The sequence below is a fragment of the Elaeis guineensis genome, chromosome 7 (assembly GCF_000442705.2).
Source record: "Elaeis guineensis isolate ETL-2024a chromosome 7, EG11, whole genome shotgun sequence".
NCBI lineage: Eukaryota > Viridiplantae > Streptophyta > Magnoliopsida > Arecales > Arecaceae > Elaeis > Elaeis guineensis.
In genome coordinates this window covers 69,376,337-69,394,918 of record NC_025999.2, presented here as the reverse complement: position 1 = coordinate 69,394,918, position 18,582 = coordinate 69,376,337, and the positions used below count along the sequence as shown (strand labels likewise).

The 18,582-nt window shown below is 35.9% G+C and overlaps 1 non-coding gene across 1 annotated transcript; it reads right to left on the bottom strand.

Moving 5' to 3' along the window:
- Nucleotides 1-7,165: 7,165 nt before the first annotated feature.
- Nucleotides 7,166-7,271, bottom strand: LOC140859542 (small nucleolar RNA R71). The gene has a single exon (XR_012143079.1). It is a non-coding gene; the product is annotated as a small nucleolar RNA R71 (small nucleolar RNA).
- Nucleotides 7,272-18,582: the final 11,311 nt, after the last annotated feature.

The window sequence follows — 18,582 nt, the reverse complement described above, 5'->3', positions numbered from 1 at the left end:
AGGTTTTGAACTTCCTCAGGTTCAACAGACCTCCCACGGCCTCCTTTTTGGATAAACTCTTTCTTTAAAAAAATGGCATGCCTACCAACAAACACCTTTTGTTAAGTAGGGTTATAGAAGTAGTATCCTATACTCTCCTTGGGATAACCTACAAACCTATATTTTTTTGATCTAGCATCCAGCTTATGTCCATCAATATTTTTCATATAAGCTGGATAAATCAAATCTTAAGATGCTTAAGATTGGATCTTTTTTTTTTCATATTTCATATGGAGTGATAGAAATAGATTTTGAAGGCACTTTATTTAAGATATACGCTGCAGTCTTTAGGGCATATCCCTAAAAGGATATCGAAAGATCCATGAAACACATCATAGATCGCACCATATCTAATAAAGTGTAATTCCTCTTTTTCATAATTTTATTTAATTATGGAGTATAAGAAGATGTCCATTGAGAGAGTATTTCATTTTGTTTCAAATAATCGAGAAACTCACTGGATAAGTATTCTCCTCCTCGATCCAATCGAAGAGTTTTAATACTTTTACCAGTTTATTTTTGATCATTCTTTAATACTCTTTAAATTTGTCAAAGGTTTTGGATTTATATTTCATTAAATACACATATCCAAATCTAGACCTATCTTCAGTAAACATGATGAAGTAAGAGTATTCACCTCTAGTTTGAGTCGACATCGAACCACATACATCAGTATGTACAAGGTCCAAAATGTCACTTGTCCATTTTTCATGTCCAGTAAATGGAGTCTTGATCATTTTACCCATGAGGTAAGATTCACAAGTTTCATATGATTCATAATTATAAGGATCAAAAAAATTATCTTTATATAACTTGTTAATCCTTGACTCATTTATATGGCCAAGTCGGCAGTGCCAGAGTATGTGACATTCACATCCTCTCTCTTTTTTTCTTCATATTATCAACATGAAGTACATTATTATTAAGTGAAAGAAATAAAAGACCATTATCAATAAAAGCACTTCTATAATATTCATTAGAAAAGTAAATAGAACAACCATTATTTTTTTAATTATTTAAAACCTTGTTCCAATAATAATGGTACAGAAATAATATTTTTAATAATATCAGAAATATAATAACAGGCCTTCAGTTTCAAAACTTTGTCCAAAGATAACTTTAAAACCCTGATTCTTATGGCTTCGACCTGACGGACTCTCCACTAATGTCGAACAGCTCGAAGTCACCTTTATTCAGATTTCTTACTTCCTGTAGACCCTGCAATGATTTACAGAGGTGTGAACCACAGACGATATCAAATACTCAAGAATCTGATATTAAAGTACTTAATGATAAATTAGTTTATATCATATACAAACCTTTAGCAATATTTACTGATTTTACGATTGTAAGGTACTCCTTGTAATTTCTCTTCCAGTGGCCCTTCTTGCCACAGTGATAACAAGTATCTTTGGCAGAGATCTTCTTTGTCTTCTTCTTAGAGATGCTAGTCTTAGGATTTTTCTTTTTTTTAGAACCCTTCTTTACCTTCTTCTTGCTGATCTTATCAACATGAAGGAACTGAGCCTTTTCATCTTTGAAATGGCTCTCTACTATTTTCAATATGTTCAGTAGTTTGACAGGCTATGTTCAGTTTGTTCATATGATAATTAATAACAAACTAAAAAAAAAGTTAGGGAGAGACTACAGGATCAAATCCTGGCTCAGTTCACCGTCTATGACAAAATCCAGCTATCCTAAATGAGTGATCAAATCAATCATCTTTAGGATATGAGTTTGCATGGAGGTGCCTTCAGTCATACGGACATGGAATAACTACTTTGATATTTCATATCGAGCAGTTTGACTTTGTTCCCCATATAACTCCTTAAGATTAAGGAGAATAGAGGGAACATCCATGTCCTCATATTGTCTCTAGAGCTCGTTGCTTATGGAGGCAAGCATGATGTATTTGACAGTCACACTGTCATCTTTCACATCTTATATGCGCCCTATCCTCTTTAGAAGCATCTTCTCCAAGAGAATCTAGAACAGGTGTATCCAGAATGTAGGAGACTTTCTCTGAGTGAGAACAAGAGACAAGAGAATTTCTTATTTTTCACTAGTGGGATGGGAAAAAAATCTCATTTGTATCAGAAGAGTCTTCTGGGAATCGAATCGCATCTCTTTTAGAATGCGGGAATCAAAATTCTTAAGTTTCTTAACCAGTCGATATAGTTAGGTCCAGTCAATTGTTTGCATTTAGGATACCTCTAAGTAAAGTGAGGATGCCATGTGAGTAGTTAATCTACAACAACAAGAACATAATATAAGCGGATAACTCATGATGACATACACAACTAGACTAGAACTTTTATCTAATTATGTCTCCTATTTTATCGAACTTCATACCCTTCAAATATGAAAATCAAAAAATATACTAATATTTTTTAATGGATTGAGATCTCTATTCCTCACAAACACCTTGTAGATAGCACAACAAGCATTCATGAGTTCAAGAGTAGATAACTCTTTATCAATTATACCGCTACAATTCTCAACATCTTTCTTTCTAGCCTTTAAATCACATATAGTCTTGTGGATAGCATAACAAACTATAGTATTCTAGTTAAGTTGATCCTTCAATTCATATGGTCATACCTAAACAATGCTGCCCTTGTGGATAGCACAACAAAGCAATACTATTCAAATATGCCATAAGCATCAATATGCACTTGATCAACATTATGTCAATTTCTATAATAAGCCTTGTGGGTAGCACAACAAGCTCACTAAAATTTTGACATATTCGATCGATCAAGTTTGAAAGAAGACCTTTGTAATGTCTACATTACTAATTAATCTGTCTGAAATTCAATAAGACCAAATTGGTTAGGTAAGTAGGTCGGAGGCACTCCGTAGCTTTTCTAGACACCAACAGAGTTGGCCATGCTAGCATATGGACCTAAGTAGAAAACCACTATTCACATTTTCTTCGACACCAATTAATCTTAAGAATTCGATTTTTTGATTAAAAAGTGAATCCCAACATTATAACTTAATATAATTAAACAAGGAACTTTAAATTGGTCTCGGTACATCCTAACTATAAGTGCATAAAATGTACACTACAAATTATGCAAATTTCCATGCTTCAACTATTCATAATAGCAATCATATTAGCATGTGAAAAATTATATAAGGGTGCAATCAAAGTCATAACATATGACTAACAAAATCATATAATATAACAAATCCTAATCTAATTAGGCATGCATAACACCCTTATTTTCTATACATCGATTTAAGCATCATGATACCATGATAATAAAAATTTTAAATTATCATAAAATCATAATTTTGATAATTAAAATTTAAAATCATGGTTCATAAAAAGTCAAAAATAATTTTTTGAGTTTTAAGAATCGATGCTAAAAACAATGCTACATTTTTGGTAGGATATAAACAAGAACGATTCTATGCTACCAAATTATGCTTGTTTGATCGAATCAGATAAGGGTGGCTTTGATACCATTGTTGGGTTTCAGCCACATAGTGGAAAGTGATTTTCAAAAATTTTAAAATCATACAAATTGGTAGTTCTATCACATAAAACTACAAAGCCAAAATCCAAATCCTAGAATCACCTTGCCGATATTGATCAAAGCAAAAACAAGCATGCACAGGGATAAAATTTTATACTTTCATCAAAATAAAAAAATAGTATGTTGGTGTTCTCTATGAGCTCTAAGGTAGAAGTCCTCCAAGGTGATCCACATGAAAGTTGGCCAAGGTCCTTCCCAACTGTTACGCTGCCGCAGCCTTATCTTCTTAAGAACACTGTCGGCTTCGAACTTGCATCACGATCACGTCAAAGCCTAGTTACTTTCAATCTTGCCATTAGAATAATATTAAGAAGATACTCTTCAGATGTTATACAATCTAGGATTTGATTTTTGACTTCAATAGATGAAAAAACCAAATCCTAGGGCACTCAAGCAACACTTGCTGAAAATCTTACCGCCCTTCTTTCAACTTTTGCCACTCAAATTCCCCTTTCTTTTTTTAAAAAAAAATTTCTAATTTTTTTTATGTTTACCACATATCTTCTCTCTAATTTTAGCTAAAAATCTCAGTAGGAAACCATATGGGGCATCACCTATAAATAGGGGACCAAGGATGTCATATGGGATGAAGGGGTGCCAACCTTTGGCACTTCAACTTCCTATGCACCAAATAAATTCACTGAGTGAATTTTTGCTATTCTAAATACTTATAGTAGAAGGACTATTCCTTCTCTACATGCCATAAAAATTTAATTAATTTTTGCATCAAAATATAGGAGATCTGGTTGGAAAATTATGGTAATGCATAAAAATTAAGAGCCTTCTTTAAGAAGGACATTCCTTTCACATGACAAAAATAAAGGGGGCGGCATTTATTTTATGGATGGTGTTGCCCAGCTATGCAACCCAATAGGGGAGGGGAGTGAATTGGATTTTTGAAACGTTAAAATTAATCTAGAACCACAAGAATTAAGTAATAAAAGGTAAGTTAGTTAAAGTGAGTGATTTAAGCAAAGTGAAGATATTAGATGCAAGAGTGCAAGAAGAAAAAGAAAATAAGATAGAAACAAATAAGCACACCATAAACAACCAAAATTTATAGTGGTTCGGTACGAACCTTGCACCTTGATAAATACTTAATTTAAGTCATTTAAAGTAGAAAATTATATTTAATTTATTTTATTTATTAAGAATTTGATGCTTCTTTTAATTTTTATAGGAAAGGGATCGTCGATATAAAGAGTCCGATTCGCAGATCAAAAAGACTCAAGTTTGAAGAAAATTGGACTTAAAATAAAATTAAAATAAAAGAAGGATGCATATGGTATTAGAGAAAATGAAGATACTATACAAGGAATCCAAAAAGGATATAGGCATCATTTTAAAGAAACAAAAGTTTTTTTTGTAATCAAAAAGCCTAACAGAATGAGCGCGCGACAGCACGAGCGCGCGGTAGTGCGGGCGCGGGCGTGTGGCATGGCGGGTTCGCTGAGAGTTGTGCTGGCAGACACAGTGGCGAACAGACGGATGGTAGATGGATCTAAAAATTAAAGGAAAAAAATATAATACTTGAAAATACTTCAAGAGGAAGAATTTATATTTTCTTTATCTGCTTGTGATCTTTCCATCTCATCCATCCATCTTTTAGTCCTTAGTATTTTTTTAGTCCCACATCTGAAAATCATGTAAAACTCCTCCCTCCTAACACCTATAAAAAGGCTCTTGTACTCCCATTAAGGATCATCCCAGAAATTCATCTAGAGCCTTGCATAGAGGAAAAGAAAGGGACTATTCCATGAGCAGCTAGGCTAGCAGTCTCGGGAGTGAAGAAGAAATTTTGTAACGACACAGAGTGGATTTATTGTTCTAAACTTTCTTGTATTTCTTTATATGCAATAAAGATTATATTTTTATTTAAATCATCATGAGTTCTTTATTTGCTCTCTTTCATATGCTTTTATTTATACTTTCTGTTAGATTAATATTAGGACTAACTTTTACTTTTCGAAGATGCACCGTGATCTACGGATGTGGGGCGTACTGAGGAAAGAAGAGTTGTTTATCTAGTACTTTCCAGAGACACACCGTGATCTACGGATACGGGATGTGCCGAGGAAAGATAGGTATTTTTTCTAAGATTAATCACATCTATTTAATTAAAAAAAAGAGATACAACTCTACTAGTGCAAAATTAATTCAAAACTTTCGAGCTCTTTATTTTCTAATTACATCAATTTTAAGATAATTTATTTTTTTTAAATCAAAATAATACTTCTTTCTTTTATTTTACAATCTCAACTTAGTCCAAGGTCCCTGAGGATACGATCTCGACTCATCCTACCTACGTAGTGAGTAGAGTTATTTTTGGTGATATCAATGACTACGCATCAAATTTTGGCATCATTGCCGGGGACCTTGGCATGGTTGAATAAAAAAAAATCACTGACATTTCATAACACTTAACTAAAATAGTGTAACCTTAAATATAAAAATTTTTAACTTGATTGGACACCTTGTTTCTTTGCATTGCATCTCCATAATTAACTTTAAGGGTGCAACCCATTAACTAAGATAAGGTGGGGATTTGATTACCCTTCCTTGACCCACAAATCACTTCCTTGCATTTGTATAACCTAGACCTTAATCTAAAATTAATTAGATTTTGACCCCTAAAGATTTCGAGCTCATTAGGACAAGTGACCTTGAGAGTTGAACCAGGTTAGATTTGGTCAGCTAGCTGGTATCTAGGAAAGTGGTTTGTGGGACGACTGGGCCCGAAGGAAGGTAGTTTTTAATTGGTTCCGTTCGCTGACCTGACCAATTTAATTGGTGTCTAAGAAAAGCAACGGGGGGACTCCCACCAACCTTACACTTATCTGGCCAATTGGTTGGTCAAGCTCCGACTTGGAGGGCTTGAAGGCTAACTACAGTTAGGAGCTGTCTAGAATTAGGATGACTTTAGGATAGAGAGTCCACTGCGTGCTAACTTGATTGTAATTAAAATCTAACCACAACTAATTCTTCTATTAGTTTTAGGACTTCTTAGGATCTCTTCTTTAGAACTCTTTTCTCTCTTCTCTTCTCCTCTTAATAAAAAAAAAATCCTCAATAGACTAGGATAGTCCTACATAGACCTTTTAGTTGCATGTTAGGTCAACGATCACTAAAATCCGACTTGCAACCATTAGATGAAGAATTAGAAAAGACTCTTAGGACTATCCGAGTTAGAAACATGGCTGCACCTGGTGAGGCTAATCCTCCACGCCCATTGAGAGAATATTTCACTCCATCCTCACATACCTACTCTCCATGCATTCAAGCACCTCCAATAGAAGCTACCCAATATGAGATTAAGTCTAGCATTATTCAAATGTTGCCATCATTCTATGGACTTAGTAACAAGGACCCATACAAATACTTGGATGAATTTCTTGAAATTTGTTCCACAGTAAAAATCCAAAACTTCTCTGATGATGCCCTTAGGTTGAAACTGTTCCCTTTCTCACTTAAAGACAAAGCCAAGCATTGGTTAAACTCCTTAGACTCTATAACCATTTCAACTTGGGATCATCTTCAGAGAGAATTTCTCAAGAAATACTTTTCAATTAGAAAAATAAATCAAATTAGAAAAGCTATCACTAGTTTTTCCCAATTAGAGGGTGAACTTTTTCATGCGACATGGGAAAGGTTAAGGGACCTCATTCGTAAATGTCCACACCATGCTGTCCCTAAATGGCAACTTTGTTAATATTTTTATGATGGTCTATCGGAGAAACACCGACAAATGGTTGATGCATCATGTGGTGGGACATTCATGCTAAAGAGTGAGGATGAAGCCTGGCAGCTCTTTGAAACACTTAGTGAGAATTCCCTACATCATATGTCTGCCACCTCTAGAGAACAACCCATGCTTTAACAAAAAAGAAGTGGAATTTATCAGATTGGAAACATCATGGATATCCACAGTAAGGTAGATGAACTATCCCAAAAATTAAACCATCTTCTAAATACTGGACAATCCCCGATTCCACCTAACCCAATCCAAGAAGTTTGTGCATTGTGCGCAAGTCCGAACTATTTTGTTAGTGAATGCCCAGTCGCACCTCAATTTTCTGAGTTTGTGCACGAGCAGGTTCAGCAAGCTCAAGTCCAACAAGCTCGCAGATCAGGAAATGATCCATATTCGAACACTTATAACCCTGGCTGGAGAAACCATCCAAATTTTTTTTGGAGACCACAACCAGTGGTTGGCCCTGCCACATATCGACCTCAATATCAGGACCCAACATATAGTCATGGACCATACCATCAATTTCAAAATGCTCCTCAACCGTCTACTACTGGTCACAGCTCAGCTTTTGAGAAAAAAGTTCTAAAAGCACTAGAACAATTAGAAGTCAACACTCAGACCCTTAACTCCCACACACAATCCATTGCTAAGCTAGAGATCCAAATAGGTCAACTAGCGACTGCATTCAGTAGGAGGAAAAGAGAAAAATTACCTAGCCAACCCGAGAGCAACCCAAGAGGGCAATTTGTGATTGAGAGCTCTAATATCCCAGAAGCTTTTTCTGAACACGCCAAATCAATCATGACTCTGAGAAGTGGGAAGGTCATTGAACACACTAGTAAAACCAATGAGACCGACCCTAAACCTCTAACCGAAGCCAAATCACCCAAGAACAAGGAGGACCTTAAAATAAAAAATGAACCAACTACACCGAAATTATCTTACTTGCCTAAAGCCCCATTTCTGGATGCCCTGAAAGCCCCTATTCCTGCAGATAAGAAGGGAGGAAGACTCGATGAGATGTTGAAATTATTTAAGCAAGTCCAAATTAATCTTTCCCTTCTAGACGCAATCAAACAGGTCCTTGCTTATGCCAAATTTTTGAAAGATTTGTGCACCCAAAAACGTAAATCTAGATCACAAATCTCAAAGAAAGTATGCCTCACTGAACAGGCTAGTTCTATCTTCCAGCATGCCACTCCTCCAAAGCTTAAGGACCCAGGAGCCCCACCATTTCCTATGTTATAGGAGATTATCACATTGAAAAAGCTCTTCTGGACTTAGGGGCAAGTGTGAATCTTTTACCTAGTTCGGTGTATGAACTTTTTGGATTCGAAGAACTGAAACCCACATCAGTCACACTGTAATTAGTCGACAGATCAATTAAAAACCATGTGGAATGCTTGAGGATGTCTTGGTCAAGGTAGATGAGTTTTACTTTTCAGTTGATTTTCTGATTCTCGACATGGAACTAACTGGCAACCCAAGATAAATTCCCATTATCTTAGGACGACCCTTCCTAGCTATGGCAAATGCATGCATTAATTGTAGGACAGGAGTCATGGACGTATCGTTTGGGAATAAGAAACTGAGACTGAATATGTTTGGTGCTTCCCAAGGATCATCAATGGATAGTTGCTTCGAAGTAGATACACTAGAAGACATTATAGAAGATGCAACACCCACAATTCTAGCACCAGACCCCTTAGATATTTGCTTGGCTCACTTTGAAGTGTATGACTTTAAGGGATATATGAAAGAAGTTAACACCTTGTTGGATACACCACACGATAAAATCAATCCTCCATGGACAATCAAGTATGAGCCATTACCCACATTATCTAGTACATCAATAGTCCTATCTTTAGAATCACCACCTACGTTAGAATTGAAACTCCTTCCTACTATGCTCAAGTATGTATTTCTAGGATCAAATGACACTCTCCTGGCAATCATTGCATCAGACTTGACCCCTAATCAGGAAGCACAATTGGTTGGTATTCTGAAAGAATACAAAGAGGCTATCTGTTGGTCCATTGCCGATTTAAAAGGAATTGACCCCTCCATTTGCATGCACCATATTCATTTTGAGGCAAATGCCAAACCCCATCGAGATATGCAGAGGAGATTGAACCCAAACATGCGTGAAGTAGTAAAGAAAGAGGTGGTAAAGTGGTTAGATGCTGGAATCATCTACCCCATATTCGATAGTAAATGGGTCAGTCCCACTCAAGTAGTACCTAAGAAATCAGGTATTACTGTGGCTGAGAATGAAGAAGGTGAACTACTTCCACTCCCATATCATCTGGATGGCGAGTATGCATAGATTATAGAAAACTAAATGCCGTTACTAGGAAGGACCATTTTTCATTGCTCTTCATCGACCAAATCTTAGAACGGTTAGCAGGACAAAGTTTCTTCTATTTTTTTGATGGTTATTCAGGGTACAATCAAGTATCTGTATTTCTAGATGATCAAGAAAAGACTACCTTCACCTGCCCCTATGGTACCTTCGCTTTTCGACGTATGCCATTCGGGCTCTGCAATGCACCTGCTACATTTCAATGGTGCATACTAGCCATTTTTTCGGATATGGTGGACAAATATCTTGAAGTTTTTATGGATGATTTTTCTGTGTTTGGAACCACCTTTGAGGATTGTCTCCATAATCTTTTCAAAGTTCTTAAACGGTGTATGGAGACAAATCTCGTCCTAAGTTGGGAAAAGAGCCATTTCATGGTGCGGAAAGGAATTGTATTAGGACATATTATTTCTGAAAGAGGGATCGAGGTAGATAAAGCCAAAGTTGAGGTCATTTCAAAACTACCACCCCCTACTTCGGTCTGACAAATACGATCTTTCTTAGGTCATGCCGGATTTTATAGACGCTTCATCAAAGACTTTAGCAAGATTTCAAGACCCCTGTGTAATCTGTTGGCCAAGGATACATCATTTGTCTTTGACGAAGACTGTTTGAAAGCATTCAATACATTACGAACAGCCCTGACAACAGCACCCATAATAAAACCCCCTGACTTGTCCATTCCATTTGAGATTATGTGTGATGCCTCTGACTTTGCAATAGGTGCCATCTTAGGCCAAAAAATCAATAAGGAGCCACATGTGATCTATTATGCTAGCAAGACTCTTTTCGATGCCCAATTAAACTACACCATAACAGAAAAAGAGCTACTAGCACTAGTGTTCGCCCTTGAAAAATTTTGCTCATATCTGTTAGGGTCTAAGGTTCTAGTTTACTCTGATCATGTGGCTCTGAAACATCTCCTCTCAAAGAAAGATACTAAACCACATTTGATAAGATGGATCCTTCTTTTACAAGAATTTGATCTGAAAATCCGAGATAAGAAGGGTTCCGAGAATGTGGTAGTTGATCACATCTCCAGGATCTTAGTTGAACACACGATAGGCATAGATGAGGTCAAAGAGAAATTTTCTGACGAACAACTTTTCACAATCTCCTCTAGCCATCCTCCATGGTTTGCCCATTGTGTCAATTACTTGTCAACAGGACAAGTACCTTCTCACTGGACAAAACAAGAAAAAGATCGATTTTTCTCGCAAATTAAACATTATTTCTGGGAGGAACCTGAACTATTCAAATACTGTCCTGACCAAGTTATTCGTCGTTGTGTCCCGAGAGTGAATTCCAAAGCATTCTCACTTTTTTCCATTCTTCGGCATGTGGGGGATATTTTAGTGGAAGAAAAACTGCAGCAAAAGTGCTGCAGAGTGGGTTTTATTGGCCAACGCTTTTTAAGGATGCACATAAATTTGGCCGAAGTTGTCTGCAATGTCAGCAAATAGAAAATTTATCCAAGAAGGATATGATGCCACTGACCCTCATTTTAGTAGTAGAAATCTTCGATGTTTGGAGGATTGATTTCATGGGACCTTTTCCAGCCTCATTTGGATTCGAATATATTCTGGTGGCAGTTGATTACATGTCAAAATGGGTGGAGGCAATAGCTACACAGACTAATGATAATAAAGTTGTAACTAGTTTTATCCAACGAAACATCATTAGTCGATTTGGCTTCCCAAGGGTGATCATTAGTGACGGGGGGACTCATTTTACGAATAAATATTTTGAAGCACTTATGAAAAAATATAATATTACACACAAAGTGGCCACACCATATCACCTCCAAACTAATGGTCAGGTAGAGGTGTCAAATAGGGAGATTAAACATATCCTAGAAAAGACGGTTAGGCCCGATAGAAAGGATTGGTCTCTTCGCTTAGATGATGCATTATGGGCTTACCGTACAGCTTTTAAAACCCCTATCGATATGTCACCCTACCGACTAGTTTATGGCAAAGCTTGCCATCTGCCGGTTGAATTAGAACATCGTGCACTCTGGGCCATACGAATGTTTAATTTTAACATGAAGAATGCGGGTTCTAATCGAAGGTTGCAAATCAATGAACTGGAAGAACTTCGCAACGATGCATACGAGAGTTCACGAATTTACAAGGCTCGAACCAAAGTATTTCATGACAAATATATCTCTAGAAAATCGTTTGAGCTAAATCAAAAGGTATGGCTTTTCAATTCCAGGTTACGCCTTTTTCTCGGTAAACTTCAATCCCGATGGGATGGACCTTTCATTGTCACACAAATATTCCCACATGGAGCAATTGAAATTCATGACCCCCGAAATGGCAATACATTTAAGGTAAACGGTCAACGTCTGAAGCTATATGTAGATGAAATTGCACATAAAGAACGAATCAACACCATCTACCTATGTGATCCACTTTATAATGAATAATAAACTTGACGTCTGGCTGAAGACGTAAAACTTAACACTTGTTGGGAGGCAACCCAATGATTTCATATTTTTTTTTACTTTACTGTAGCTGTAAAAATTTAGAACAAGAGCCTATTAATCAATGAAGCTATCTTCAACTTTCGAAGTAAAATTATCCCAGGTGCACTCTCTCCTTTTATTTTCTTTGCTTTCCTACTCCATTGAGGACAATATAGATTAAGTTGGGAGGGAAGGAAATTAATCAAATCCTCGAGTATGGTCAGAAATAATTAGTTTTGTGTATCCAAATTTTATTTTGATTAAGAGTCAATTAGGCATCCTAAGCAATGAATGATTAACGGTCAAGATAATTTTAGAGATACTGCGTAATAAATTATTAAAAAAACTCAATGAATGGTAGGGTTTAGACTAGACCAAATTTTAAGAGTGATTCTACAACCCTCTTCTTACTGATCTCAATAAAGAATCTGCTTCATGAGAGATTGGGTGGAAAGGTCGAGGTATGCAAAAATTCTTCTTAAAATTTTTATTTAAAAAAAAAAATATTGGTTTTCTACTGAGTAACCGGACCCCTTCGCCTAAGTAAGCGTTATGGTTTGCGTAAAAAGGTGGGCAATGTTAAAAAAAAATAATAATAATGAAGACTAAATTGCAAGAAGATAATAAACCTCTCTCACATTAAGTTAGAAGATTTAAAGAGTAAAGTGGGGAGTTGGTGAAAGAAAAGCTCTAGAAATTTTTTTAGTTAATACTCAGCCACTAATTGGGTCAAATTGATAATCTAATGAAGTATCTCTTTAATGGTCTGACCAGGTATCATCTACCTTTTGGGATGCCTAACCTAACTTTTTATTCAAGACTGAGTCGGTACACAATGCTGATATATCTATTTTACTCGAGGATGAGCAAAATTCAAGTTGGGGGATGTGATAAATACTTAATTTAAGTCATTTAAAGCAAAAAATTATATTTAATTTATTTTATTTATTAAAAATTTGATGCTTCTTTTTATGTTTTACAGGAAAGGGATCACCGATACAAAGAGTCCAATTCGCAGATCAAAAAGACTCAAGTTTGAAAAAAATTAGACTTAAAATAAAATTAAAATAAAAGAAGGATGCATACGGTATTAGAGAAAATGAAGATACTATGCAAAAAACTCAAAAAGGATATAAGCATTATTTTAAAGAAACAAAAGTTTTTTTTTGTAATCAAAAAGCCTAACAGAACGAGCCCGCAACAGCACGAGCGCGCGGCAGTGCGGGCGCAGGCGCGCGGCATGGCAGGTTCGCGGAGAATTGTGCTGGCGGACACAGTGGCGAACAGACGGACGGCAGCTGGATCTGAAAATTAAAAGAAAAAAATATAATACTTGGAATACTTCAAGAAGAAGAATTTGTATTTTTTTTATCTGCTTGTGATCTTTCCATCTCATCCATCCATCTTTTAGTCCTTCGTATTTTCTTTAGTCCCACATCTGAAAATCATATAAAACTCCTCCCTCCTAACACCTATAAAAAGGCTCTTGTACTCTCATTGGAGGATCATCCCAGAAATTCTTCTAAAGCCTTGCATAGAGGAAGAGAAAGGGACTATTCCATGAGCAGCTAGGCTAGTAGTCTCGAGAATGGAGAAGAAATTTTGTAACGACACAGAGTGGGTTTATTGTTCTAAACTTTCTTGTATTTCTTTATATGCAATAAAAATTATACTTTTTATTTAAATTGTCATGAGTTCTTTATTTAATCTCTTTCATATGCTTTTATTTATGCTTTCCTATTAGATTAATATTAGAACCAACTTTTACTTTTCAAAGATGCGCCGTGATCTACGGGTACAGGGCGTGCCGAGAAAAGAAGAGTTGTTTACCTAGTACTTTTCGGAGACGCACTGTGATCTATGGGTACGAGGTGTGCCGAAGAAAGATAAGTATTTTTTTTAAGATTAATCGTATCTATTTAATTAAAAAAAAAGAGATACAACTCTACTAGTGCAAAATTAATTCAAAACCCCCGAGCTCTTTATTTTCTAATTACATCAATTTTAAGATAATTTATTTTTTTAAAATCAAAACAATGCTTCTTTCTTTTATTTTATAATCTCAACTTAGCCCAAGATCTCTGAGGATACGATCTCGACTCATCCTACCTACATAGTGAGTAGAGTTATTTTTGATGATATCAATGACTACGCATCACACCTACATCCACTCTCCAAGCTCCTACTTGAAAATTCAAATCCACTAAATCGTATTCAATAAGAATAGAATGTCGGTACCTCCAACTCTAGCTATCCCAAGCTAGAACACTTATTTTTTAGATACAAGCTAACCCAATACAATTCGATTCAAGGTTCAGATCAACCTTTTCACATTTTGAAATCCTTCCAAAACTAAAGATCAACTCAAAAATAGAGTATAACAGTTAATCACACGAAAATATAAATGTAGCTCCTTTAATGAGCAAATAAAGCTTTAAATACACTTTACACAATAATGAAGAAACTTTTCTGATTCTCCTCAAGATTGTTGAAGACTTGATGAGCTCTTGAGGGGTTGATGAACTTGAAATGAAAGCTTCTTTAACTTCAAGAAGGCTCTTTGCTTAGGACTAAAATGAATGCTTGAAAAACCTTCATTATTCTCTCCTTTAAGTGCCTTTTATAGCTTCAAATGATGGTAGAGAGTAATCTGGATAGTTTTAGAGCCATTGAAGATCATTAAATGAGCATTAAATATGCCAAAACGAGTTGAAAAACTAACTGTTATGGAGTTTTTTCATTGTAGGGGTCGACTCATAGGGTCGACTTATACACATGAGTCGACTCATGGGATCGACTACTATGGCACAGAAGAAAAAATGATTGTTCTGTAATTTTGGCGTGCACAGCAACAGAGGTCGACTCATGCATAGAGATCGACTCATGGGGTCGACTCAATTGGGTGTGCCAGCTAAAAAATAGCATACCGTTCAGTCCCATTTGACATGAGTCGACTCATAGGATTGACTCAATTTTATAAACATTATTTTTTTCAAAATATACATCCAAAAATTATGAAATTTCCTTCAATAGATCACAAATCTTCTATTTTTGCTCTTGAGGCTTTCGAATTAGGACTTGATAAAATTATGATTTTGCTCCTGAAAAATTATAAATCTTTTTCTAAGCCAAAATGATTAGTAACCCCCTCAAATACTTTATAATCATCAAAATCAATTCAAGGAGCAACAATCTCTCCCTTTTTGATAATGACAAAATACTTGAGCAAAAGTAGAGTATAACATATATAAAGTATTGAACATAAATTTTAAATTTATGAAGATGCATCACTTAAACATCATAGCCAGTTATTTGAATGAAATGCATCATGAGTAGTTTGAAGATTAATTTGAAATTTACTTATTAGATCATTTGCTTTGAAAATTGCTGACAATTTTGGTTCTTTGGCACATTTACTTTGACAATTTTGCTCATTTGCTTTGACAATTTTGCTTATTGCTCTTGATTCTATTTCTCTATTGCTTATTGCTCGATCTCGATTTTTGATTCTCTACTCTTCCTTTTTGACAGCATCAATTAAGATCTTAAAGAATTTTGAAGAGAGAAAAAAAAGGATAACAAAAGGACATATTTTCTCTACTTTTTTTTTTAATACCATATTTTATTTCTTTACTCTTCCTCTTTCATTGTTTATTTTTCTACTCCCCCTCACTATAGCAATTATAAAAGACATATCAATTTGCTCATTTAGAAGATATTGCTATTCAATTTTTCATATCTTGTAATTAAAATATTTTAATTGATTCCATTCATAAACATTAATCCAAAGATATTCATTGAAATTTAAAGCATAAAAAAAATGTATATATCAAAATGTGACTGAATACATTAAGTCAAAATATATAGATCATACAAAAATCATGGATAATAACTATCTAAGAGTCAATCAGCCAACAAAATACAAAGGCCATAAGATAGATCCTAGACAAAAATAAAAAAAGATTAACTATTCTAGATCTAATAGATATCATGGCTAGAAGGATCAGAATCTGAAGAGTCAGAGATATGATGAGAAGATGTAGGATCAAATCCACGGGCACGACCTCGACCACGTCTGCCTCGGCCATGGGCAGAAGTACCGGCATGAGTAGAGGGGCGAGAGGATCCTGAAGCCTGAAAAGCTACAGACTGTGCTAGAAGAGAAAATCTGATGGTATCCAATTGTTCCAAAGCTCTCAACGTGGACTGCATCAAAGCACCAATCTGAGTAGAGACAATCTCACTGGAGCCTCTGATCTCTCTCCTCAAAAAGTCAAATATACTCTCTAAAACTCCTCGAAGTCTAGCCGCCTCTGCAGGCTGGTGATGGGCTAAGGCTAAAACTTACCTTTGCAAATCTAGAAGTCTATCCATCAGTCTCAAAACACATCTCTCAAGCTCCTCAAGTCATACGAACTGAGTTGTGAGCATCTGAAAAATAGTAGAGATATGAGGGATCAAAGTCTGATCTGAGTCATCCTGAGATGTCGACCTCTGAGCAAAGACTGAGGTGGCAAACTACTGAGATAAAATGGAGGCAACACGCTAGGACATCAGCTCAATCTGATCATCTACAAGTCTGAACTCTGAAGGATGTACCCTGCTCCCTGACTATGGAACTAAAGCATGTCTCCTCACTGACTCTGAGGGACCAACCTCATGATCAGACATGAACTGAATATCAAGAGATGCTCTATGATCACGAGGAGGTGAAGACAGTCTCTCCTCCTCTGCTCTCTTCTCAGCTGGCTCCTCTCTCTTTCCTTGACACCCTTTGACCAACCACCATCAGTCTTTGAAAAATCCATGCGGTGTAGTGTGTGATGGTTGATGGTGTCAGAATGAGACAACCTAGTAACTGCCTCCCCCTCAAAACTAACGCCAAACCTCCTAAAGACTAGGGTGAGTGCCATACCATAAGGCAAGTGAGCCTTAAACCTATTCAGGATCTCTCTCATGGCCTCAAACATCAAAGCAGGAAGGTTCAAGGGGTCTGGGTGATCACATGGTATATGATGCAAATATCTCTACCAGATAAGAGGTCATGTCTACCACTTCTAGGGACAAACAGTTTGGTTACCATGTGATGTAACAACCTCATCTCAACAGAAAGAATTTTTGCTTCTAATTTATTCAAACTTTCAGTAAAAGTTTTTCTTAAGATAACATTAATTTCTTCTTCTTTAATTAGAAGCTCCATATTAGTATAGCCTTCACAAGGCAAGTACAGGATTTATCCCAAATGCACTGGATCAAGAATAACATCAACACCTTTCACTGTAGACTTTACTGTTCCATTGCAATAACTCAAATTTAAGTAAAATTTTCTGACCAAATCAACATAAGTATTTTTCTTTAATAAACAGTAAAACTTCCATCCTTGATTTTTAATCTTCGATCCAATAGAGAACCCTTCTTTTCAAAAAAATTGAAATCTATATTCTTCTCGGGTTTCACTTTTTGATCAGAGAGAGGTACCTTGCTTGGACTGATTGGGGACAGTGTAGAAGCTGAAGCAGGACCTGGAGCTGGATTGGAGTAGGAGAGGGCTCGGCTGCTATTCTTTTTCTGCACACACTCTCTTCCAACCAGCGAATAGATTTTCTTCTTTGCGGTAGCTTCATTTTGGGAGCCATTTGGACAAAAGAGACTTGCAAGGAGCTTAGGAGACTAAATGAGAGGTAGAGAGGAAAGAATTTTGAAGAAAAAGCAAAGATTTTGGAGAGGTAAATCACCGATTTGGAGAAGAGGGGTAGAATCTAGGGCAAGCTTGAATCGCCCAAATGAGAAAGAAAAAGGAGGGGAAGTACAGTTTTGAGCTTTTAAGAGAAAAGAAGAGATGAGAATTGAGCTCAACAAATTTGGTTCAATAAATTTTTGGCATTAAGAACTTGAAATTAGAGAGATACTTAAGCTGATAAATCAAGGATTCCTAATTCTCTTCTAATTTCACAAAATCTATCTTCACTTAAGGCCTTAGTAAAAATATCAGCCAATTATTTCTCAGTACATACATAGTCAAGAATTATATTATTATTTTGAACATGTTCTCTTATGAAATGATGTCTAATTTCAATATGTTTTGATCTAAAGTGCTGAATTAAATTTTTAGTTAGATTGATAGCCCTAGTGTTATCACATCTTATGGGAATTTATTGAGTTTGATGCCAAAATCTTCAAGTTGTTGCTTAATCTATAAGATTTGAGTACAACAACTTCCGACCGTAATATATTCGGCCTCGACCGTAAACAGTGCCATCAAATTTTGCTTCTTGCTAAATCAAGAGATTAAGCTAACTCCAAAGAATTGACAAATTTCACTAGTACTTTTTCTATCTAATCTACATCCAGCAAAATCGATATCTGAATATCCTATTAAGTCAATTGATGAGTCTTTAGAATACCATAGTCCTAG